The 24590-nt window shown below is 39.6% G+C and overlaps 1 protein-coding gene across 1 annotated transcript in view; it reads left to right on the top strand.

Moving 5' to 3' along the window:
* The window catches only part of PTTG1IP2 (PTTG1IP family member 2), a 65353-nt gene extending 41021 nt beyond the window's left edge, over positions 1–24332 (top strand). The window contains exon 7 of the mRNA XM_073809739.1: positions 23660–24332. The gene's annotated coding sequence lies outside the window, so the exon portion shown is untranslated. The remainder of the gene's footprint in view (positions 1–23659) is intronic.
* The last annotated feature ends 258 nt before the right edge of the window (positions 24333–24590 follow it).

The raw sequence follows: 24590 nt of genomic DNA, 5'->3' as shown, positions 1-24590 counted from the left end.
GAGGGCAACATGCAGAAAGTGTCCCAGTTGGACAATAAATTATAGGCTGACCCTATTTGTGTTTTTAATTTTTCTGCTTTAGAGAAAAGAAAACTAAGAGTTAGAAACACCTTGTAAAAAGCCACAAAAATAGTAAATATTTCAGTGGAGACTTCAGATAGGTTTTTCTTTCCTGAAAAATCTAGGTGCTTTCCTATGCTTTTCTGCCCAGTGAACAAACTGGCTTATCTTTAACAAAGGTTTGTTATGTTAAAAAATAACAAGCCGGGTTTCCCTGGTGGCACAGTGGTTGGGAGCACGCCTGCCGATGCAGGGGACGCGGGTTCGTGCCCCGGTCCGGGAGGATCCCACGTGCCGCGGAGCGGCTGGGCCCGTGGGCCATGGCCGCTGGGCCTGCGCGTCCGGAGCCTGTGCTCCGCAGCGGGAGGGGCCACAACGGTGAGAGGTCCGCGTACCGCCAAAAAATAAAAATAAAAATAACAGGCCTTATTCTTTTATAGTCATCCCTTATACATTTATATCATAATTCATGATGATTACATTAGATTCCTTGAGAGCTAAAGAATAATATTCATTTCAATATTTATAGCAAATTTTGGAACACAAAGCAACTGACCCCTTCTCAGTTAGTACAATGGTACCAATATGGTCTTCGGGAAAATCAACTGTAATAAAAAAGGATTTTAAGGAAACAAAAGACCTCCCACTAGTGGAGAATGTCATTCTGATCATAGGATGAAATGACCAGTAGAGAAAATAATGTATTCATCAGCCTTTTGAGATACAGTGAACACTTAAGAAAAAACTCCATGCATTGATGTGGATTTTTCTGTATTTTGGTGGCAGCAACTCAGTGTAAATCTTTTCTCTTGGAAGATCTTTGATTACCCCGGTTTAAGAAAAAAAAAAAAAAAGGAAAAAGAAACAAGTCTTTGACGTTAAATAGCAATTTAGTTTAGAAATTGATTAACATGATAAAATAATTAAACTGACTTAAGAAATACGGCTTATAGCATTTTAATATACACTCCCCAAAGATTGTTATATTAGTAAGAAGCTTTGCATACGGTAGGCCCTCAAAGTAGAGTAGACTAATTTTAGTTCATAGCCAGCTTAGGGAAAGGATAGGGAAGGAGAAGATGATAAGGCAGACAGAAAAGAGGAGGGAAAATGTAGGTGCAGTAGAGCAAGAGACAGCAGAAGAAATGCTCTGTAGGTTCTAAAATAAATCATTTCCAGTGATCTCTAGCTGTTACTTGAGGCTTTGGGCTCCTAATTACAGAAGATTTTATTGGTTGCCTACTCAATATCTATTTCTCTACACACATGTGCTAAAACCGTGACTCTGATTTTGTTCAAATAGCCACTCTCCTCCATGTGGCCACATCCTAGTGAGAGGCTGGCCCTATTCCAGCCCCAGAAGGTAAATCCTAATTGCTCTATGGCATTCTTATTTTACTTGCCATTGTTTTAGAAAGGACACGTGACCCAGTCAGAAATGAGAAATCTGTTAGAAGCCTCTAGGAAAGGCTTTCTTACACTTAAACAAGACACAAGAAGGACAGCTTCCTCATCTTTAGTTGGGTAATATTATATCTAGGTGTGATTCCCAGAGCTGCTTCAGCTACTTTCCTATCCTGAGATAAGCATGTGGAAAAAGGTGATACCTTGAAGGAGGCAGAACTGAAAACTGGAAATTACCTAGGTCCTTAAGTGGTGTCATTAAGCCACTAATTTACCCATCCTTGGGGTTGCTACTAACCAGCCAAGTGATCTAGGCCTGAGTTTCCTCAACTATAAAATGAGAAAGATGATTTTTTGATTTGATCCATCTGGGACCCTTCAGCTCTATCATCATTCCATGCTTCTTGAAATCCATAAACCATGGCAGTGAAGTTACTGAACACTTCTTACTGGTGAAAATATATAACCTGGAAAATGAAAACATCAGTGAGTTCTAATATAATTTTCAGTGTAATTTCTAGGAACACAAGTTTTACAAGTTGCCTAGGGCCAAGCTACTAAAAGATTTCCAGGCATTTCAAATATCAAAAGCTGATATGTGCCCAGTGTTGATATAATGTGAGAAATAATTGGTAAGAAACTTGAGTAAGTGCCGAGTAGCAGAATCTAGACTGGGACTCCCAACATTCCGGGACCAGTCTATCTCTTTTGCTTTCTGTGGTGTTGCTGCTACTACCTGACTGTTAACTTACATCCAGTGTTTCATAGCCATTTGCTCTTTGTTAATGATGTTTCAGAACTGCCTGACCTTGCAATAATTTATTTGTTGTCAAGGCAATAAAAATGGAAAAAGGATTCTTGCATCAAATGGGGTTTTAAGTTAACTGATCTCCCAGGCCTTGAGTTCCTGAGAAGTAAATATTTTCTCCCAATAGAATTTTTTCTATTTTCACAAACAACTATTAATGTTTCTCAGTTATTGATAGAAAAGGAAGTCTTTTAGTCTTCACCCATCTAAAGCCACTCTTATGTGTTGACAAAGAAGTGGTTGATTTTCAGGTATCTTGGGATGTTCCCATTATCCAGTACCTGCATTTGAAATGCCTGTGTTAAGGCAAATATTTTTCTAGGTTCAAATTTCTATGAGTCAATATGATATGAATTAGGACATTAGTAAAGGCTATCTTACTTTCTTCCATATAAATCATATATGTGATGAGTCCCTATAATATATGAGGTACGATGCTTTTATTTCATGCAACATTTAAAATGTTATAACCAGAAAATTAAGCCAATAGAAATGGAAACATCGTTAGAAACCCTGCAAAGAAAGCAAGTGATAGGAAAGGGGTTAGGAGTAAATCCTGCAATTTGTGGCTTAAATTAAGTTGTGCTTTAGTTCCCCATCTATGTAATGATAGTAAATTGAATATATTTGATTATTAATAAAAACCACCTGTTTATAAAGGGCTTAGAACTTTATGAATTATGGCAGAGCAAACATAAACATGATTTGGAGATCTTAAAACTAATAATATTCTCATCTAATGCTTTTTTAAAAAGTGTATAAACTCTGTTTTGGTCTTAATGGTTCTAATATTGCAAATATCACACTCAAGAGACCAGCTTTTCTTTGAACAGTTTTCTCTCTGGAAGTAATGTTAGGGAAAGCCAGACTGGTTTCACCTCCCTGCCTCATCTCCTTTCCTTTGTCTTTTCCACAGATGCCCTCTACTCATAGGCACAGTTTCACCCATTTCTGTCCAATCATAGGTTCCTCAGACTATCTGCAAACTTTTCAAAATTAACTCATCGTATCAGATCTGGATCCCTGGGCTGCTCTGACAAACCTAGAGTCTCTGGTGTGCCTTGGATGCCTAGGCACTCCTTATCTAGAGCTTTCTTTCTCCCCTTCCTGCTTCTCCATGTGTACAGGGTCTGCCTCAGTTGCCCTGTCTGCCTTCTCACCTTCCTTACCTAATAGTGATGGCCCTCCTCCTAGGATCAAACAATTCCTGCCAGGCCATCCTGTAAAACAAGTCATCAATATCTTACAACTGAGAACCAGATAAAATTTCCCAGGATCATGGCTGGCCTTCTAGCTTAAACACCCATTCCTCCTTCTAGCGACAGTTCCAACTTTTGCTTGGGATTCAGCCTTCCCCCATTTTAGTTCAAGTAGACTGGGTGGGCCTTTGTTCTAAGCCCTAGGGATGGAGTTTGGGACCCAAGATATCCTATTTCCACAGTGATTGGTTCAAAGGTGGGAATGTGACCTAAAATGACCCAAGCAGAGAAAATGTCAGGACTTCCTCTGGAAGTTGTAGGATAGTTGTTCCCTCTTCTTTGGTTAAACTTAAACCTGTAAGGTTGTAACCTAATCAGATTTGACTCTAATATTTGTAGCTCACAGAGCAAGGAAACAAATGGAGGCCTATGTTCTAAGCATAGAACCATATGCTTAAAAATGTAAAAATTATAAAATCCAACACAATGTTATATACAAATTGTTCTTTTCTCCTACCTGGACGAATATACTTTCATAATGGCCCAGAAGGCAATGTTCAAATTCTCAGACTCTTCAGATTTCTGCTCTGGAACGTGGCTGGATGAAGAGATCACACACATTTTGGCCCAACTCCTTCTCTTCTCACTCCAGCCTCAATTCTCTGCCGAAAGGGGACTCATAAGACATGTATGAACGCCGCAGCCTGCTCATCTAAATTCCATACACATCATCTGCAAACAGCTCACTCTTGGGCCCAAAGGTATGCAGATTGTCAGTTTAGTTCACCTTCAGGGGGATGGGCTAAAAGGAGAGGTCCACTGAGGGCTGAGAACTAGCTTGGAGATTTTGGGCAGGGAATCCTTTGGTCTGTGGTATCCAGAGTGTGATCTAGAGGGATGTGAGAGGGTTCTGGGGGAGTATGTGCCTTTGGCTCCTGAGGCTCTTTGCCCCGTGGGGAGGGGCATGGCTGAAGGAGAGCCAGAGAAGAACTTCCTATAGTACAGGGTCCACAGGAGGATCCCTTTTATCTGGATTGAAGGATGGCACTGCTTCAGACAACTATCTCACAACCATGAGGGTAGGACCTGTCTTAGAATAAATCCAACACATCAGAGAAGAACCAAGCCAAGCCAAGAGATAGAGAGAGCTGGGTTATGGTTATATCATGTAAGTTTCCACATAAGCCACACCTACAGCCAACACTCTCCTGGGACTGTCCAGTTTTATGAGCTAATTCATTTGGGTTTTGCTCAAGCCAATTTGGGCTGAGGTTTCTGTCACTTGCTGACTGAAAGAATCATGTCTGATAGGCTTCTTGATGGTATTCTGTGAATGACCCATGTCTGGGCTGCTGTGCTTCCTAAGGATGTGGATTAGCTCCCCCATCTCCCTCCCCTGCACCCTGGTAGGGAGGGGTCCTATGTCAGTGTAAATTCTCTTCTTTGTCAGCCCCATTTTACCTAGGTAGCAACCTGCCTCATATCTGCATCCTCCTAGTTTCCAAGGAGAAGGAGCTATAAACTGCCAAACAATAATCTACTCATGAAATTATTGCTAAATTTATAACACCCAACAGTTGGGCCAATTGAAAATACGCTACAATGTGATAAATGTGAGAGAAAGACTCAAACAATTTAATGAACTCTGTATTTTTTTTTTTTTTTTTTTTTTTGCGGTACGCGGGCCTCTCACTGCTGTGGCCTCTCCCGTTGCGGAGCACAGGCTCCGGACGCGCAGGCTCAGCGGCCATGGCTCACGGACCCAGCCGCTCCGCGGCATGTGGGATCTTCCTGGACCGGGGCACGAACCCATGTCCCCTGCATTGGCAGGCAGACTCTCAACCACTGCTCCACCAGGGAAGCCCCAAACTCTGTATTCTTGAAAGCATCAATTCTTCATCATCAGCTTCTTCAGTAAGGACAGTCTAAACATGTGGGAAGGAAATACTCCTACTTTGAAAACTGGTTATTCTGTTTGTGTCAACATTTAAGATGTATATATGTGTACAAAGAGCTTTGTTTCTCATTCCCCATCTCCAATGGCCTGTCTGATTTTAGTACCGATTAAGAAGGTTCAGCTCAGAATTCTAGTCCCCTAGCAGAGACTCTAAACCCCAGAAACTAACTTCTTAAGGTCATATGGAACACTACATGAGAATAGAGCTTTATCAACTTCAATGACTAATCACTATGTTCCCTATAAAATCATGCCCTAATGAAGTGTGTGGTTTTTTTTAAAGGTAAAATGCCTTTATTGTTTGAAGCATAAGAAAAGTGTAAACAAATTGGTATGATATTTCATTAGTCTTCTCAGTGACGTTATAAAAATACAGTGCCACTTAGTCTTTTAAATTCTTGAAACTGTCCAAAAGTTCATATTTAGCATTACATAAAAGACACTTAAAACACACACTGAGATGATCAAAACAAAACAAAACCACCTCATAAATACAATTGAAATTGCCTTGGGAAAAAGTTCTAAATATAGACTCCTCAGTGAACTCTAAATAGGACTTCACTTTTTTTTTTCCAAAACATAGTATTTTCCTCATGTTTTGCCTACAGGCATCATAAATGTAGACTGCCTTCTCCTACCTTCTGTTCTTGATATCGGGTAACAGAAATGCAAGCTAAATTCATTTTTCTTCTATTTAATCTCTTATTTGGTTTAAGATAAAATTCTTAATTTGTAAGCAAGATCTTTTAGAATGCCTGGCTCATTTTCATCTTGTTTCAAATCACAATTCATTAAGAAAATAGGAAGACAATGATGTGAATTTTTTAAAAGTATTTATATTCAGCTACCAAAAGTGTGTGATTTTTCTAATCAAGGAAAATGTCAAGGATGAGAAGTCAAGTGGATTTTTTTAAAGTGAATATGATAACATATATTAGCCTGAAAACAACTCATCCCCAGTTCTCCAAGAAACAACTACCCCTGCTCCTGTAGATGGAAGGTATGTCTGCTCTATTTATATAACATGCCTCACCACTACCACTTTCACCTTTGGCCACAGAGAGCAAGAGAGAAGGAAGAGGATAGGAGTGGGAGTAAAGTGAATAAAGGAACAGAAGTGAGAGACCAAGAGGGCCCAGAGAAAGAGGCACACACAGAAAGTAAGAGTGATGGCCGAAGATCTTGACTACTATCCAGTTCCTGGTTCCACTCTCACCTGAGGCCACCTTCGGTTTCTGCCTACTGGTTCTGAGAGACTCCCCGTAACTTTCGAGTAAAATACGTTTTTTGTTTACTCTTTAGGTTTTTACTACTTTAAATGAAAGTTCTTAACAAACCCATACTTTATAAAAGTTTGTCTTCTAACTTGAGTGCAGTCATAGATTTTTAGCTCATTAAGCTCTAAAGAAAATCTTAGGAGTAACTTTTTTTGGTCTGAGCACATCTTGAAATTCTGCTATTACTGTTGCTTGAATAAGAATTTGCTCTTCAGCTACATAAGAAATTTCTATTTAAAGCAGTTGTTTTTACTGTGGATAATGTGAGTGGTGCAATTTGCAATGTTCTTGGGGATTTTAAAATACAGAACGATCTTTCCTCTGAATTTCTTAGCAGTAATTAGATTTCTAGTCAATTGCTAAGTCCATAGTGACTCAAATCATCAGCAAACTTGAAAATATTGAACTTTGCCTTTTAGCTTTAATGGTCTCTTTTTACTTTAAGTGATTCTAGCACACATTGAAGTTATCCTTGAGTAAAAGAAGAAAAACATTTTCTATCTACCTATTTTTTCTAACCTTGATTAATCCCCCAGGTCTTCTTTTATTAAAACACAAAACAGGGGCTTCCCTGGTGGCGCAGTGGTTGAGAGTCCGCCTGCCGATGCAGGGGACACAGGTTCGTGCCCCAGTCCGGGAGGATCCCACATGCCGCGGAGCGGCTGGGCCCGTGAGCCATGGCCGCTGAGCCTGTGCGTCTGGAGGCTGTGCTCCGCAACAGGAAAGGCCACAACAGTGAGAGGCCCGCGTACTGCAAAAAAAAAAAAAAAAAAAAAAAAAAAAAAACACAAAACAAAACAAAACAAAACTTTTATAAAAACTTCCCTAGCATTTAAACATTTGTATTAGTTGTCTGGGGCTACCATAACAAAGAACCACAGACAGGATGGCTTAAACAACAGAAATTTATTTTCTCACAATTCTGGAGGCTAGAAGTCTGAAATCAAGGTGTCAGTGGGGTTGGTTTCTTCTGAGGCTTCTCTCCTTGACTTGTAGCTGGTGTAGATGGCTGTTTTCTTCTTGTATCTTTATATGGTCTTTCCTCTGTGCCTGTGTCCAAATATCCTCTTCTAAGGACCATCAGTCATTTTGGATCAGGGCTCACCCTAATGACATCATTTAACCGTACTTATCTCTTTAAACACCTTGTCTCCAAACACAGTCACATTCTGCAGTACTTGAGGGTTAGGACTTCAACATACTAATTTTGGGAGGACACAATTCAGCTCCTAACAACATTTAACCAACATTTTTTGAGTGCCAAATATGATCTGTTCTAAAGATTGGGGACAACTATGAAAAAGAAAAGTCCTGCCACCCACCCTTGCAGAGGTTCAAATCTTGAAGGGTGTATACTATCTAGAATGCTATGTAAGCCTCTGTGACAGAGAGACCCCAGAGTAGAAGAAGTGGAAATTTCTCTCCCACGTTGGAGCCCTGAGGTAGACAGCCAGGCCTACAGGATGGCTGTGCATCTTGACCCAGCTTCCTCTCCGGGCACAGGTCAGCCTCTCTAGCTCTCAACATCCCTACCTCACAACCAACGGGAAGGTGGAAAGGGAAATGCACATTCCTTTTAAGAGTTTGACCTAGAATTTTTACTTATTATTTCTGGTCAAAAGAGAGTCATAAATCCACAGGTGGCTGCAAGGAAGGTTGAAAAATGTAGTGTGTATCTAAGTAGTCATGGGCCTAGCTAAAACATGATTTACTGTAGATAAAAGGGCAAATGAATATTAGAGGACAGTTAATGGAGACAGAGACTATAATCACAGGCAATGACTTTATATAGTGTAGTAAGTGAGAAAGGGCTACTATGTACAGAAGCAGAAAAGGCTGTTATAAAGAAAGAAATGGAAAAAGTCAGAGAAGTCCAGAAAAGTGGAAACCAGAGACCCAAGACCAGAGAGGGCAGTTGAGAAGGAAGTTGCCTGGGTTCCCAGAGCTTTTTAGATTCTGATTCGAATCCCTTATATTATGGGAGCACTTTCTTGTTCCTTATTTTTTAATCCTAAATTGCTTATAAATTCATGTTTTAGTTTTTTTCAAAGTGGCTTTCCTATTTACAATGCCCACTTACCAGCCAAACAAGTACTTGCTTTCAACCAGCAATTCAGAAAACTAGGTCTTATTGCTTATTCTTACTGGAGAGTAATTGCCATAAAAGCAAATGGGACAGAAGTCAGCTCCACAATTGCTTGATAATATATATTGGTATTTTAACTGTATAACCACAAAAGAAGGTATGTATATTTTTTTAAAAGCATGTATAAAAGATGCTGAAAGTTGTTGGTAGGGCTTTCTGTTAATCCCTTCTATTTTTTAGTAAAACATATTTCTAAGGAAATAATCCTCATGGAAAAGATTTCACACATATTAAAAATTGCTACTCCAGGACTGTATAGTTTTTTAAGCAATAAGGCTTTCCTATATGGGATGATAAATACAGGTAATACGTCCCAATCAAAAGTCTTGATCTACTAGTGGTTGTTGAAAGCCATAAAGCTCAGATAATATTATAAAAATTTAAAAGGGAAATTCACTTATATATTTCCAAGATAGGTTTATAAATGATGGTTCATAGACTACTTGTAGTTAAAAAGAAATATGAGATTCCAGAATGCGTTCACTACATAATCAATGTCAGTGAAAATTCACCCGACACTGCTAGATTTTGCTTATGTGTGTTTGGACTTTGGCCACCCAACATTCAGGAAGCACTGGGGTGCTTCTTAAAAACACTTCAGTTTTCCTTGGGAAATTACTCCCTCTGCTTTGGAAATACTTTTGGTAAAATGGTAAATTCAAGTGCCTTCCCTCCCACTATGGATGAGAAAGGGGCCTTTGGATGTTCTTTCACCCAGATCCTTTCACTCAACAACCAGATGGAACTAGGGGCCAGTGCTCCAGTGTAAGCTAGGTCAATTTCAAGCTCACTCCTGGGAATTTAAATCTAGAACAGAGTGAAAATGAAACTGACATTGGTAGAATTTACTCATTCCTTCACTAGCACTCTGATCACTAAACTTAGGCCTAGGCCTCTAAAGATTTGCATAAATTCCATGAGTTCCCATATAATTCCATTTTCCTTAATTCCAGCAGATTTGATGTCTACTGTTTTTAATCTGAAAGCCCTAACTGATTCATTTTTCTGTACTGATCTATAAATTGACCATACTGAGCTATGATATAAGACTAAAACACACATACACCCCACTGCCACCACCACCAACAACAATAACCTATAGTCTATAATCTGAACAAACTTAGGCAGGAAGTGCCAACAAAATGGACAAAAGGGGAGAAGTATAAATAAAGTTGCTACTAAGTTTTCTCAAATTTTTCAAAAATCTTTACAAACATGGTAACTGTCCCTAGTAGGAAAGAAAAGGGAAAGTATCAAAGTATCACACACACAAAAAGGTCAATGTCATTAGTGATCAAAGAGAAGTAAACTAAAACTAGATACCAACTTTTCCCCATAAAATTGAAAGTGATTGAAAATATCAATACTGTTGAGAAGGTGATGAGATGAGCATTTTCATAAACTTCTGGTGGGTGTATAACTGGTCATGAGTTTTCAGGAAAGCAATCTGGCGATGTGTCACAAGAACCATCAAAATACTCATATATTGTACTAGTGAGGCAAGCAGAACTATGAGTGTTACAGAGTATGGGATTTATTATATGAATGGACCTTACACAGCTGTGGGGAGAGCTGGGGAAGTGAAGCCCTGACAGGGGTTTGAGTCAGAGCGACACACCAACCTTCAAGAACTGGGGTGAGTGAACAAGGGAGAGCAGATCTGAGACACTGTTGTGGGCATGCAAAAGGGGATTCAGATCCGTTGGGAGGTCTCTGGGAGGCCATTGACTCTGGGGATCTGCAGCTGGGCATTGGGCAGCCAATCCAGGGCCACTGTCCATCAGCAGGGCCAGCAGTCAGGAAAAAGGACTGGATGCCAAGAGAAGAGTGAGGACAACCTGGAGCCCACCAGGCAGCTCAGCTTCTGACACCAGAGACCTCCAAAGAGTAAGCAAAGCTGCTGCCTCACTCCTGGTGAGTTCCTCTCACATGAGTTCCTCTCTTGGCCAGCTGGACCTCTAAGCGTGCAGGGAAAGGAATTCTGGGCACTGTAGTTCCCAGCTTCACCAAGTTGAAAATAGAACAATCCAGCACTCGTATCTTTTGATCCTATAGTCCCATTCCACATATAGGAATGGGTCCTAATGAGGTGGAAAATGTAGCCGAAGATTAAATAAAAATATCACTATAGCTGCCATAGTTAAAACAGGCAAAATTGGAAATAAGTTAATTGCCCAGCAATAGGGGACTGGTGAAACAAATTAAGGTAAGACACAGACAAGAGTTTCATGCATTCACTTGAAAAATTATTTCATATCACTTTTAATGACATGGTCATATCCTTATGATATAGAATGATAAAAGTAGACACAAAACTGTACCTGCCCCTTTCCCAAGCCAGGGACCAAATGGAAACAATAAAGCTTTCTGGAGCAAAAACAAAAAAACAAACAAAGCCCCATAAAAACAAACACAGAAAAACTGTACGTGCATTGGAATTATGATTCTGGAAACATATTCATAGATTTTGTTTTCTTTTTAATACTTTCTTATACCTTCCCTATTCATTGTTCACAAAGCAGCCAAAGTCATCTTTTTTAAAAAAAATTTTTGTTGAAGCATAGCTGATTTAAAATGTTGTGTTAGTTTCAGGTGTACAGCACAGTTATTCAGTTTATTTACATATATAAAAATAGGTCCTTGTTGGTTATTTTATATATGGTAGTATATACATTTTACTCCCAAACTCCTAATTTATCCCCCCTCCTTTCTCCAAAGTCATCTTTTAAAAATGTAGAAAAATCATGTGTCTTCCTTGACTAAAATCCCAACTTGACTTTCCATTGCACCTGGAACAAAATGCTAATCCTTCCCACTATCTGCAGGGTCTTTCACAGTCCTGCTTTTGCCGACTACTCTAACTGAATCTCCGACAGCTCTTTGCTTGGCTCATTCAACTCCAGCCCCAGTGGGCTGTGGTCAGTTCCTAGCCTTGGCTAACATCTCTCCCATTTTAAGGGCTTGGCAAGTATTACTTTCACTTAACATGCCCTTCTCCCAGTTCTGACTGATCCCTTCTCGTTATTCAGATCTCAGTTCAACTGTCATCTCCTGTAGGAGGCCTTTTCTGAGCACCCCATCTGCTGTGTCTCCACTCCCCACCCCACCCAGCAGTCATTCTTCATCTCATTGCCCTGATCATTTTTTCCTTAACTAAAATATGCTTTTTAATTAGCAGTCTCCCTCACTAGGAAGCAGGGCCCATGAAAGCAGGGACCTTATCTGCCGTATTTGTTGTTGTATCCCTGTGACTCCAGCAAAGCCACCAAGGCTCTCTGTGTTTTCACTGAATGAATGGGTAAGTGGATGGATCAGTTTCCTAAGTTTTCTACAACGAGCATTTCCCCTTCAATAGTAAGGAAAAGATATTTAGAAGGAATCTGTTGCTTGAAGGGCAATCTTGTACCAGGAAGGACTTTTACCTGTTACATAACTTAATCTCTCTCAGTTGTCATATCTAGTGATTACCCAGGCGTGTTTTGGCTGCTCTGTTCCTCCCACAAGATCTAGGTAGGAGTCGCCACTCTACAGAAGAGAGATGACTAAATCTCTGTAAAAACACTGGAATCTGGAAAGCATTCTCCTGTATAAATCATGTCATGCATAGCAGTTAGTGGGCAAAAGCCATTATACCATGATAACACTGTAAACCTCCCAGAGGGAGTGAATTCAAAGCCCAGTTTAGGGCTACAACTGCTTCTCCTTCTAGCTCAGCGGTTGAGTCATCCTTGGCACCTCTGGTCTGCTTTATCAACACCACCCACTCATTGGCAATACTACCCTCTTCACATCTCTCAGGCCCTCCGGTCTCCAGGTCCTACCCTATCACGGTCAATGTGTCAACCATGCTTATTGGCTAACCCTAAACTTCCTTGTTTCTCTGCTGTTCAGACTCTCCTGTCTGAGAAAATCTCAACTATGGAGAAATCCAACGCCTGTCATCTCAACATGTTTGTGTTCTGGCTTTGAACTGTCTCTGGAGTAGCAAAAGTTTATCTCCTGCCTTACGTTGCTTTTTTTAATATAAATATTTATTTTACTTATTTATTTTTGGCTGTGTTGGGTCTTCATTGCTGCGTGTGGGCTTTCTCTAGTTGCACGAGCAGGGGCTACTCTTTGATGAGGCACACGGGCTTTTCATCGCGGTGGCTTCTCCTGTTGCGGAGCACAGGCTCTAGGCGCACGGGCTTCACAAGTTGTGGCACATGGGCTCAGTAGTTGTGGCTCATGGGCTCTAGAGCGCAGGCTCAGTAGTTGTGGTGCACGGACTTAGTTGCTCCGCGGCATGTGGGATCTTCCCGGACCAGGGATCGAACCTGTGTCCCCTGCATTGGCAGGCAGATTCTTAGCCACTGCGCCACCAGGGAAGTCCCATGTTGCCTTTTTATGTTCTATTCTTTGGATGTCCTTTGTTCCCTAGGTACTAGAATATAAAGAAATAGGTGAGGCAAGGCTGAGTGGAGTCAGGCTAGGGAACCTGAATATCTTCACTTTCATGGTCCAACAACACATGCACACAAGGGTGGGAGATGGTGCTGTATATGCCTGTTTTTATCAGGGCCTTCGCTCCACTGCAGTGGCCAAGTGTCGGCAAGGCAGCTGACACGTGATTAGCTCACTTGGCAGAGGGCCAACCGTGACAGGTTGATAGCCCCTCCCAGTCACTAGGCAGGCCTCCAGTCTAGGGAAAGTTTCTCATTCTTCTTAGAATAGGACAAGTTTTATATATAAGAAATAGAAGCATCAGAGTAGAGCTTTAATTAGGTTTTGTTCAGAAGGCAGAGTGAACTGGTGAACCTGTTTCTCAAGAATTCATTTTGGGGATTTTTCATTAAAAAAAAAATCTTTTCCAAAATAAGCAATGAAAGACTTATAACACTCTCCTGTGGTCGATGGGTTTAACTATCTTTAGCAAGCATGAATTCCAGTGAAGGCAGATAATCAACTTTATGGCATATATTGGGTTGGCCAAAAAGTTAGATTGGGGTTTTCCATAAGATGTTATGGAAAAACCCGACGAACTTTTTGGCTAACCCAATAACTTAGCAACCTGGCCTATTTTGTGCTAACCTGACTCTCCATGAATTTTGTGGCAAATGAAACTCTGTGTGACAGTTTCCTTTTTTAGACTCTGACACTGGAAGCTATTTTGCTCAGTTTTATGGTTATATAAATTTTGGTGTCAACCTCAGCAATTTTTCATGCTTTCCGTGTCACCCTAAGGGAAAGTGGACAATCATCAGAAAGTAGCCATGGAGAACTTCCTCTTGCCTATTATTAAGTGCTGCTGGAGAAAAATCACCCTTCTGGGCAGATTGATTTTACTATAATTTTGTGGATCCGCACTTCAGCTGGGCCCATAATATTCCCAGTCAGTCCTCTGTTTCTCAGCTCACTTCTTTCTCTTATACCCAACAGTGGTTGTTTCAAAGCTTTTCTACTATCAAAACAACAATTTCCTCTTAATTCTCAAAAAAAGATGGTGTGGGGCTTCCCTGGTGGCACAGTGGTTAAGAATCTGCCTGCCAGTGCAGGGGACACGGGTTCAAGCCCTGGTCTGGGAAGTTTCCACATGCTGCAGAGCAATGAAGCCCGTGTGCCACAACTACTGAGACTGAGCTCTAAGGCCCACGAGCCACAACTATGGAAGCCCGCGTGCCTACAGCCCATGCTCCGCAACAAGAAAAGCCAACGCAATGAGAAGCCCATGCACCGCAACGAAGAGTAGCCTCCGCTCACCACAACTAGAGAAAGCACGCACGCAGCAAAGAAGACCAAACGCTGCCAAAACTAACTAAATAAATAAAAATTTTAAAAAATGGTGCCTCTTACTTGGCATAGAAAATAGAAGCCATCTGAAAAGTACTCTGTCCATTCTCACTACAATTATCCAAAACTGCCCTAATCTACATCCAACTCTTTCCCCTTTCTATTACCGGAGAAGAGGTCTCCCTCTTCTGTTGATACTTTATTACTCTGTGGCAGGCAGTCTATAAAATGGCTCCCAATGACTCTCACTTAACGATATTCATACCCTGTGAAATTCCCTCCCCCTGAATGAAGGTTGGACATAGGTGACTTCTCCGCCAAAATAGAATACAGTGAAAGTAATGGAATGTAACTTCTGAGGTTAGGTTAACAAACATATTATGACTTCTGTCTTGGGTACTTTCTAGCTCCCTCTTCCTCTCTCACTTACTGACCCTGAAGGAAGCCAGCTGCTATGTTGTGAGGTGCCCTATGGAGAGGTTCATGGACTAAGGGAGGCCACTGGCTGACAGCCAACAAGGAACTGAGGCTCTTAGCCCAACAGCCTGTGAGAAGCTGAATGGTGACAATAATACATGAGGAAATATAGAAGCAGATCCTCTTCCCTCCTCTTCCCCCATTGTTGTCATCAGATGAGACCACAGACCCAGCAAATAGCCTGACAGCAACTTCATGAGAGAGTTTGAGCCAGAAGTGCCAGTTAAGCTGTGCCCTGGTTTCTGACACACAGGAACTGTGAGATAATAAATATTTACTGTTTTATGCTGCTAAATTTGGGGATAAGTTCTTATGTAGCAATAGATAACTAATAAACCTTCATTTATACTCTGGATCCTTCTCTCTTGCTTCTCTTTTCCACATCTTCAAATCTTCTCTATCTGATCCTTCTAATTAGCAATTACACATGGAAAAACTATTTAAAAGAAAGGAAACCTCCAATTTCAATTTCCCACAGCTAAATTTCTCCCCTCCTCTTAATTTTTTTAAAATTATTTTTTAAAAATAAATTTATTTATTTATTGGCTGTGCTGGGTCTTCGTTGCTGTGCGCAGGCTTCCTCTAGCGGTGAGCGGGGGCTCCTCTTTGTTGCAGTGCGCGGGCTTCTCATTGCAGTGGCTTCTCTTGTTGTGGAGCATGGACTCTAGGCATGCGGTCTTCAGGAGTTGTGGTTCGCGAGCTCTAGAACACAGGCTCAGTAGTTGTGGCGCACGGGATTAGTTGCTCCGCGGACCAGGGCTCGAACCCATGTCCACTGCGTTGGCAGGCGGATTCTTAAACACTGCACCACCAGGGAAGGCCCTCCCCTGCTCTTTAAAGCCAAGCTTCTTGAGTTACCTCCACTCAATTTCTTCCCTTCATTTCCCTTCCATTCCATTCACCTCCTATTCATCCCATTGCAATGTAGTCATTAGCCCCATAAAATCCAGAAAAACTTCTCTCATCAATGTGGCCAGTGAATTTTCAGACCTCATTTTACTTGACATTTTTGAATCATTCAGCACACCTCATTTCTCTCAAAAATGTTTTCCTTCCTTCTTCCTCTTCTGTCATAGCAAATTATATTACTCCCTGCCCAAGGTAGAAAAGTGGTCAACTTGACTCCCATCTGTCCATACACTCAGTTGTTATCTTCCTCTTTTCTTAGTAGTTCACAGTTCTGTCCACTTTTCTCCATGCACAATGCCACAACTCCAGGACACTATCGTCTCTTGCCTGTATAATTGTAACAGCCTTCTAACTGGTCTTCAATTCATTGTTCTCTCTGCAGCCAAAGGAATTGTTTCAAAACATTTTAACAATGTCAATTCTCTGCCTAAAATTCGTCAATATGTTCCCATTAGGATAAAGTTGAAGTTTTACCTGTAGGAAATATGACCATTTAATTTATCGTCCAAACGGGGCACTTTGGAGAGTGAAAGGGAGTGCTGTTAGTAATTATGAAGGAACAGGTGTGTAAGCTGAGACTGTCTGAGAAAATGGGATAAAAGATCACCTTATTTATAAAGCCCTGTGATGTCTGGTCCCCAACAACCTCTGCATCCCATCTCCTGTGTTACCACACACTCCAGTCATTCTGAACTTCATTCAGTTCCTTGAACTCACCATAGAGTCCCTCTTGCTTTCGAGGTTTTGGACATATTGTTGTTTTTGCCTGGGAAACTTTCCACCCCTCCTATTCTTCTGAAAGATTCCTATTCATCCTTATGGACTCAACTTAAATGTCCCTTGTCTGGGAAGACCCTTCCTGACCCCTAGATTCCTCTGCTGTGGGTTCCTAAAGCACATAGTATACCTCATTTCATAACTCTTGTTTCTCTGTATTGTTTATAGTTTACTTGAGGACTGACTTCCCAGCTGAATTATAAACTCTCTGAAGGAAAATACTGTCTCTGTTTTGTTCATAGGAAGGAAGTTTATGGAGGTAAAACATTCAAAGTCCCAGTGTGGGATTTTAGAAAAACCCATCTCTCATTCCTTGATACTGCAGTAGATGGGATTATCTACCCAACCTCCTATTCCCACTTCTGCTGCTGGTGATCTTCATAGCTTAGGGCAAGTGCAGAAGGAATTTTTGAGGATTAAGATCTCACTCCCAGAGATTCTGACTCAGTTGGTCTGGTGTGGGCCCAAGAAATGGTACTTTAAAAAAATCCCACTGTGTGATTCTCATGTGAAGCCAGCATTGCAAATACATAGTACTCTAGAGCAGCAGTGTCTCATAGAACTTCTTACAATGATGGAAATGTTCTATGTCTTCTTTGCCCAGTAGGGTAGCCATTACCCCATGTGGCTATTGAGTATTTGAAATGTGGCTAATGATGCTGAAGAAGTGAATTTTTACTTTTATTTAATTTTATACATTTTGAATTTATACATATGACTGACAGTGCAGCTCTAGAGCATTGGCTTTCAAACTTGAGTGTGCATCAGAATCACCTGGAGGGCTTGTTCGGTCAGATTGCTGGGCCCCACCTCAAGAGTTGTCAGGACAGCAGTTCTGAAGTGTGGTCTGAGAATTTTGATTCTGACCAGTTCCCAAGTGGTACTGATGCTGCTGGTCTAGGCACAGATCTTGAAGAAGCGCTGCTTTAGACTTGTTAAAGATATAGACTCCTAGGTCCCATCCTTGTTCTTCTGAATCAGAATCCACAGATTATTTGTATGAACATTAAAGTTCTTTTTTTAATTTATTGAGGTATAATTGACGTATATTCGTTTCAGAATGAACATTAAAATTTGAGAAGCACTCATTTAGATGATTTCGTGTAAGTCAGACAATTCCAAGGTGACCCCATGAATATAACTTTTGTGCTGTAGAATTACACTCATACCTTCATTTAGCTTTCATCTTTCAAACTGCTTTTTTAAAAAAGAGTCAAATCGTGTGTGACCCTACTCTTTGCTTCATTAATTAATCCTTCTCTAAATCTAAATTTTCTACTTGAAAACATAGAAATCCTCACAATAAATACATGGTGCCTCATATAAGTTGGAATATGTTACATCTAAAACAAACACTTGGTATTCTCTCTGTGGTTTATATTCTTTTTGCAAAGCTTTTCTGTTTATTCTTTCAGCTTCTCACAGGTCACTTTTTTGAGGTTGCTGCCCCCTACCCTTTCAATTTCACTCCAAGCTGAAGCACAGCCCCTCTCTTAACTTCCCTAAGCAAGATCTAGCTATAACTTTACCAAGAACTTGGGAGTCTATGGAATGGAAAAACATGCAGGAAAACAGCCACTGGAATGAGTAATTCAGGGGTTCACAGCTAAACCTTTCCCAAGGGGGGATTCTGACCTTTGATTTTATTCCTTGACTTGTTGATAAAATGCTGCTCACCTACCCTACCCTCGACCCCTTCCTTCTACCCCATGTTTATGCCTCCTCCAAGTTACCACCTACCCAGAACACAAACCCCCATCTCATCTGAGGACCAAAGAGAGAGAAAAATCTAGTTTTCTTCTCTTGTCCTGGTCTAAAGCCTGCCCCAGCCCATTGTGTGTCATCGTGTGCCGTCTAGCTCCTAGGAGTCCTTAACACTTCTATTTAGAGAGATTTGGGTTTTATTTTTGCACGGTCAAAAGGTCCACTCAAGGTTCCTCCCCACCTCCAAAATATTTAACTGGCTTCAGAGGCACTTAGTGAAATAGAAAGATGCTGCAAATTTTCAAACAAGTCAGGATTCTCCTACAGATTGAGCACCCTTTCCATATAAAATAGTTTTGTTAGTTCATTCAGGGAATAGAGCTGTCAGAAATTCATATGTGTGGTGGCTGTATTTTTAAAAATATTAACAGTCATTTGTGCATGTTTTCTATATGAGTTCAAAGAATGACTCAAGTATGAGTCAAGTGCCCTTTTTACTCCTAATTTCCCTTTTTTCAGTAATCTTTTAAAAGTTTCCTGTGTCTTGACATAATTTCAGAGAAATTAAACTTAATAAAGTCATTTCATCAGTGCTGAAACAACTAGATATTCATGTTGGGAAAAATGGAACTCAACTCACCTCACACCATACACAAAAATTAATTCAAGATGGATTATAGACCTAAACATAAAATCTAAAACGATAAAGCTTCTAGAAGAAATCATAGGACAATATCTTTGCAACCTTGGGGTAGGCAAAGATTTCCTGAGGAAAACAGGAAACACTGACCACAAAAGGAAAAAAAAATTGGTAAATTGGACTTCATCAAAATTAAACACTTGCAGGGAATTCCCCATTGGTCCAGTGGTTAAAACTCAGTGCTTTCACTACTGTGGGCCCAGGTTCGATCCCTGGTGAGGGAAATAAGATCCCACAAGCCATGCAGCATGGCAAATAAATAAATAAATACACAAATAAACATTTTCAAAAAGACAATGTTAAGAGACCAAATAGATAAGCTACAGGCTGGGAGAAAACGTTTACAACACGTGTCTGACCAAACACCTGCATCCTAAATATATGAAGAATACCTGCAACTTGATAAGAATATTAAAAAATCCAATCTTAAAAATAGTCAAAGGACTCCCCTGGTGGTCCAGGGGTTCAGAATGCTCCTTCCAATGCAGGGGTTGCGGGTTTGATCCCTGGTCAGGGAACTAAGATCCCACATGCCGCGGGGCAACTAAGCCCGCACACTGTAACTAATGAGCACGCGGGCCACACCTAGAGAGCCTGTGTGCCTCAACTACAGAGCCCACGTGCTCTGGAGCCTGCATGCCGCAACTAGAGAGAAGCCCGCCCAGCGTAGCAAGGAGCCTGTGCGCCGCAACAGAAGATCCCGCATGCCACAACTAAGACCCTACGCAGCAAAAAATAAAATAAAAAATATTAAAGAAAAAAAACAGTTAAAAATGTTTGAACAGTCATTTCACAAAAAAGACAAGAAATGGCCAATAGCCACTTGAAAAATGCTCAACATCATTAAGTTCTTATAAAAATACAATTTTAAACCACAATGAGATACTGTACACCCTCTAGAATGACTGAAACTAAAGAGAATAAAAACTCTATAGACCCTCATGTTTTGCTAGTGGAAGTATAAAATGATATAACCACTCTGGGAAATTGTTAGGCAGTTTCTTATAAAGTTAAACATATACTTACCATACAATTCAGCAATCCCACTCCTAAATATGTACCCTAGTGAAATGAAAAGATGACTACACAAAGACCTATACGTAAGTGTTCATAGCAGCTTTATTCCTGGTAGCCTTAACTTGGAACCAGCTCAGGTATCCATAAAGAGGACAGTAGATAAACTGTGATATATTCATACAGTGGAATGCAACTCAGCAATAAAAAGGGACTAACTACTGATACAACCACAAGGATGAGTCTCACAAACATTGTGCTGAGTAAAAGAATCCAGACTGAGAAGAGTACATACTTTATGATTTCACTTACATGAAGTTCAAGAACAGGCAAAACTAATCTATGGTTACAGAAATCAGAACAGCAGTTGCTTGCGGGTGGTGGTGATGGGGATAACTGGGAATGAGCTGAGAGAACTTTCTGCTGTGATAGAACAGTCTTTATCTTGATGGGAGTGTGGATGAGCACAGGTGTCAGAACTGAAACCTGTGTGTCAGTTTTGTGAAAACTGACCAAATTGTACACATAAGATCTGTGCATTTCTCTGTTTAAATGGTATCTCAGTTATGAAAAACTTCAGCAGCTTAAAATAACATAATAATTGCACTTAGTCTCTGTTATAACCATTGATCCATAGATCCTACTAATTCTACTAATAATGGTCAATTGCTCAATGGTGTGGACGAATAGCAGTTCATATGTGTTACCTAATTAGGTAAAACTATTGTTGCTTTGAATCTTCTGAATTTTGCTAAACATAGCTGAAGATTTATTTCTGTATTCAACTACAACACTGTGTAGATTTGTTTTAAAAGATGACATGTTCAGCTCAGTTCCCTCAACGTTTTTCACCAACATGTGATCCCCTTACATCTTTTTGTTCATCTTTATTTTCTGATCTGAAATGTGTTCAACATTTGATTCTTTGCCACCCAAATCCCATCAATCTATCACAGCCCAGTTCAAGTGCCATTTCCTCTAGAGGCTTTTATTCCCCCCTGCAGCTAATATAGCTCTCAATTCTTTCCTGAACCATTGGAGCACTTTTCCTCTCAAGTGCTAATTCCCATGATTTTGCAACAGCTTAAAATGTATTTGGAGCTTCTATTCTGGAATGGACATTTTTTCTAGAGTGCAGGGTTAGGCACACAGAAGGTACTCAAATACCTAAATAAACATCTGAACTTAAAAAATGTTTAATCTCATGTAATGTGGATCTCCTTTCCCTGATCTAAAGAGTATACATGTAAGATAAATAATTTTTGTCCAAATAGATCTTGCCTTATCTAAAAAGAATAATAATAGGAAAATTTGAATGATACTCTAACTTTCAAACACTTATGGTTAAATATATTGTTCTTGTAATCAAGGTCATTTTGTACATTACAATCATTATACTAGAGAAAGTTCAACAAAATAAAACAAAAGTGATTGACAATTTCCATTTTATTATCAAAAGACAAGAGACTGGTTTGACCAAAAGTATCTTTTCAGCAGGTACATCATGTTTATCTTTGGCAGGAAGTTAAAAGACAGCTCTATAAAATTATTTGGGGCAGTGACAAACATTTAGCCAATTCATTAATGAGAATATTCTATACGTTCATTGCCAAGGTTAACTGTATTGTGTGATACGAGAGCCTTTAGTATGTATGAGGGACCATTACTTAATAAACGTATTTTAGTTTTCAGGCATTTTTGATTGTTATATTCTGTGCTTTATGATTGAGGCTCATATCAGTCACTCCTGTACTATAATGATAATAAGAGAAACAATGCTAATAAGTGATGATTCATTGCACTGGATGTAGAAACTCTGCTTCATGAATTTTCTAACTGTTTTTCCCTGTTCTAGACATTAGCCAGTGTCTATTTTTATTAAATGAAAATTTCAAAGCCTCTGCCAAATAAGTACATTTAGAAAGTAGGAATTAATATGGTATTAAACAAACTACAGTACCTTAAATATACTTCACATCAGATGCTAATGTAGTTAAAGATATATACTAAATTAAAAGCCACCAGAGGGCAGCTTAATACAATAGTGATTGAATACTTTTAAGTATGGTAGCAGTATTTTAAAAATAATTCCAAGAGTTAGATATTATAGATATACAAAGTGAAAAGAGATATATTTAATAAAAATATTTTAAAATTTCAGTTATAATAAATGTTTCTGAGTTGATATATATGCAATATATTTTATATGCAGTGCACTTTTTTAGTTGATCTTCAAATACAAATGTGAAGTAAATTTATCTTTCTCACTTTTTTTTTTTTTTTTTTGGCAGCAGCAAAGTTGGCCCAGAGGTCAAGCAACTTGGCCAATATTCACATTTTTAAAATGTGATCTTAGGTCCCCCTCTCTCTGTGGTGGCCAATGTTCCTCCTGTAAGAAGGAATTGGCACCTCTAACTTGTTTCTAATTTAATGGAATTAAAAATTAGGATGATAATGATAATTCTCTTGAAAGTACTTTTCATAATTTTTAATAATTGATGTATTAATTTGCATGCTCTTTGTCTCTGCCTCTAGTTTGAATGCTTCATGAGGTCAAGGACATGTACTTCAGGGACCTTGCCAAATGCAGTGTCCAGCAGTTGGCTTTCAATAATTATTTGTTGATTTAATTATGTAATTAACTGTAAATTCTTAAGGGAGTAACATTTCTAGAGACTATTCCATGTTTTCATGTAGTCAACAGCTATGCTTTCTATTCACCCATCCACCCACCTATCCACCCATCCATTCATCATCCATCTATCCCTGTGTCTGTCCATCTGTCCATCCCTCCATCCATCCATCTGTCCATCTGTCCACTTGTCCATCTGCCCATCCATCCACCTATCAATTCATCCATCCATCCATCCATCCATCCATCCCTCCCCACAGACATCTAATCCTCCAAGACAATCTTCAGAAAGGGTTCCTTTCTATTTGGTGATTGAAAAAGGAACTTTCTCAGGAAAGGATCCCTAGTTCAAAGACTTCCTCCGAGAACACATAAAATCGCTTGAATAGTCTTTACCGCGGGGGCTGCGTCGTTTTAAAAAGACTGACAGTCTTCCTCAGTTCTTCCTGTAGGCCAATGCCATGGCAAAAGGGTACATAAGGACTTATTTTCCTTTTTTTCCCTCCTGAAACCTCTGGTTGCTTTTTAGCAACTACTTTTTGACAAAGTGAAAGATGAAGGCTTTCCTCTTTCACAAGATTTATGTTATTTATCTTGTAATATTTCAGAGTTTAAAAAAAATTCATTGCCACTTTTGTGGCATTTTTTAACTATAAAAGTATTTATTGCTAAGTTGCATAATATTTTAAAAATTAAAATACAATATTACATAGAGAACAAATATAAATAGTTAACTTATACGGTTAATTTCTTTAACTTAGTAATATACATTTAAGGTTCCTCCATGTCTTTTCGTGGCTTGATAGCTCATTTCTTTTTATTGCAGAATACTACTCGATTGTCTGGACGTACCACAGTTTATTTATCCATTCACATGCTGAAGGACATCTTGGTAGCTTCCAAGTTTGGGCAATTATAAGTAAAGCTGCTATAAACATCCATGTGCAGGTTTTTGTATGGACATTTACTTTCAACTCCTTTGGATAAACACCAAGGAGCATGACTGATGGATGATATAGTAGGAGTAGGTTTACTTCTGTAAGAAACCACCAAACTGTCTTCCAAAGTGGCTGTACCATTTTGCATTCCCACCAGCATGAATGAGTGTTCCTGTTGCTTCACATTCTTGCCAGCATTTGGCGTTGTAAGTGTTCCACATTCTGGCCACTCTAAATAGATGCGTAGTGGTATCTCGTTGTTGTTTTAATTTGCATTTCCCTAATGACATATGATGTGAAGCATCTTTTCATAGCTTATTTGCCATCTGTATATCTTCTCTGGCAAGGTGTCTGTTAAATTCTTCGGCCCATTTTTTAACTGGGTTGTTTGTTTTCTTATTGTTGTATTTTAAGAATTCTTTGTATAACAGTTCTTTATCAGATGTGTCTTTCATAAATATTTTCTCTTGTCTGTGGCTTGTTTCTCATTATCTTGACATCATTTTTCACAAAGCAAATGTTTTTAATTTTAATAAAATCCAGTATTAATTATTTCTTTAATGGATTGTGCCTTTTGTGTATCAAAAAAGCCACCTAGGTTTTCTCCTATGTTATCTTATAGGAGTCTATAATTTTGCATTTTATGTTTAGGTCTATGATCCATTTTGAATTAATTTTTGTGAAGGGCCTAAAGTCTATGTCTTGATTCATTTTTTGTGTGTGGATGTCTAGTTGTTCCAGCACCATTTGTCGAAGTGACTGTCTTTGCTCTATTGTATTGCCTTTGCTTCTTTGTCAAAGATCAGTTGACGATATTTA

Source organism: Tursiops truncatus, chromosome 9 (genome assembly GCF_011762595.2).
Source record: "Tursiops truncatus isolate mTurTru1 chromosome 9, mTurTru1.mat.Y, whole genome shotgun sequence".
NCBI classification, from domain to species: Eukaryota; Metazoa; Chordata; class Mammalia; order Artiodactyla; family Delphinidae; genus Tursiops; species Tursiops truncatus.
The sequence above is the reverse complement of the archived record's forward strand: the minus strand, read 5'-3'. Positions and strand labels throughout refer to the sequence as shown.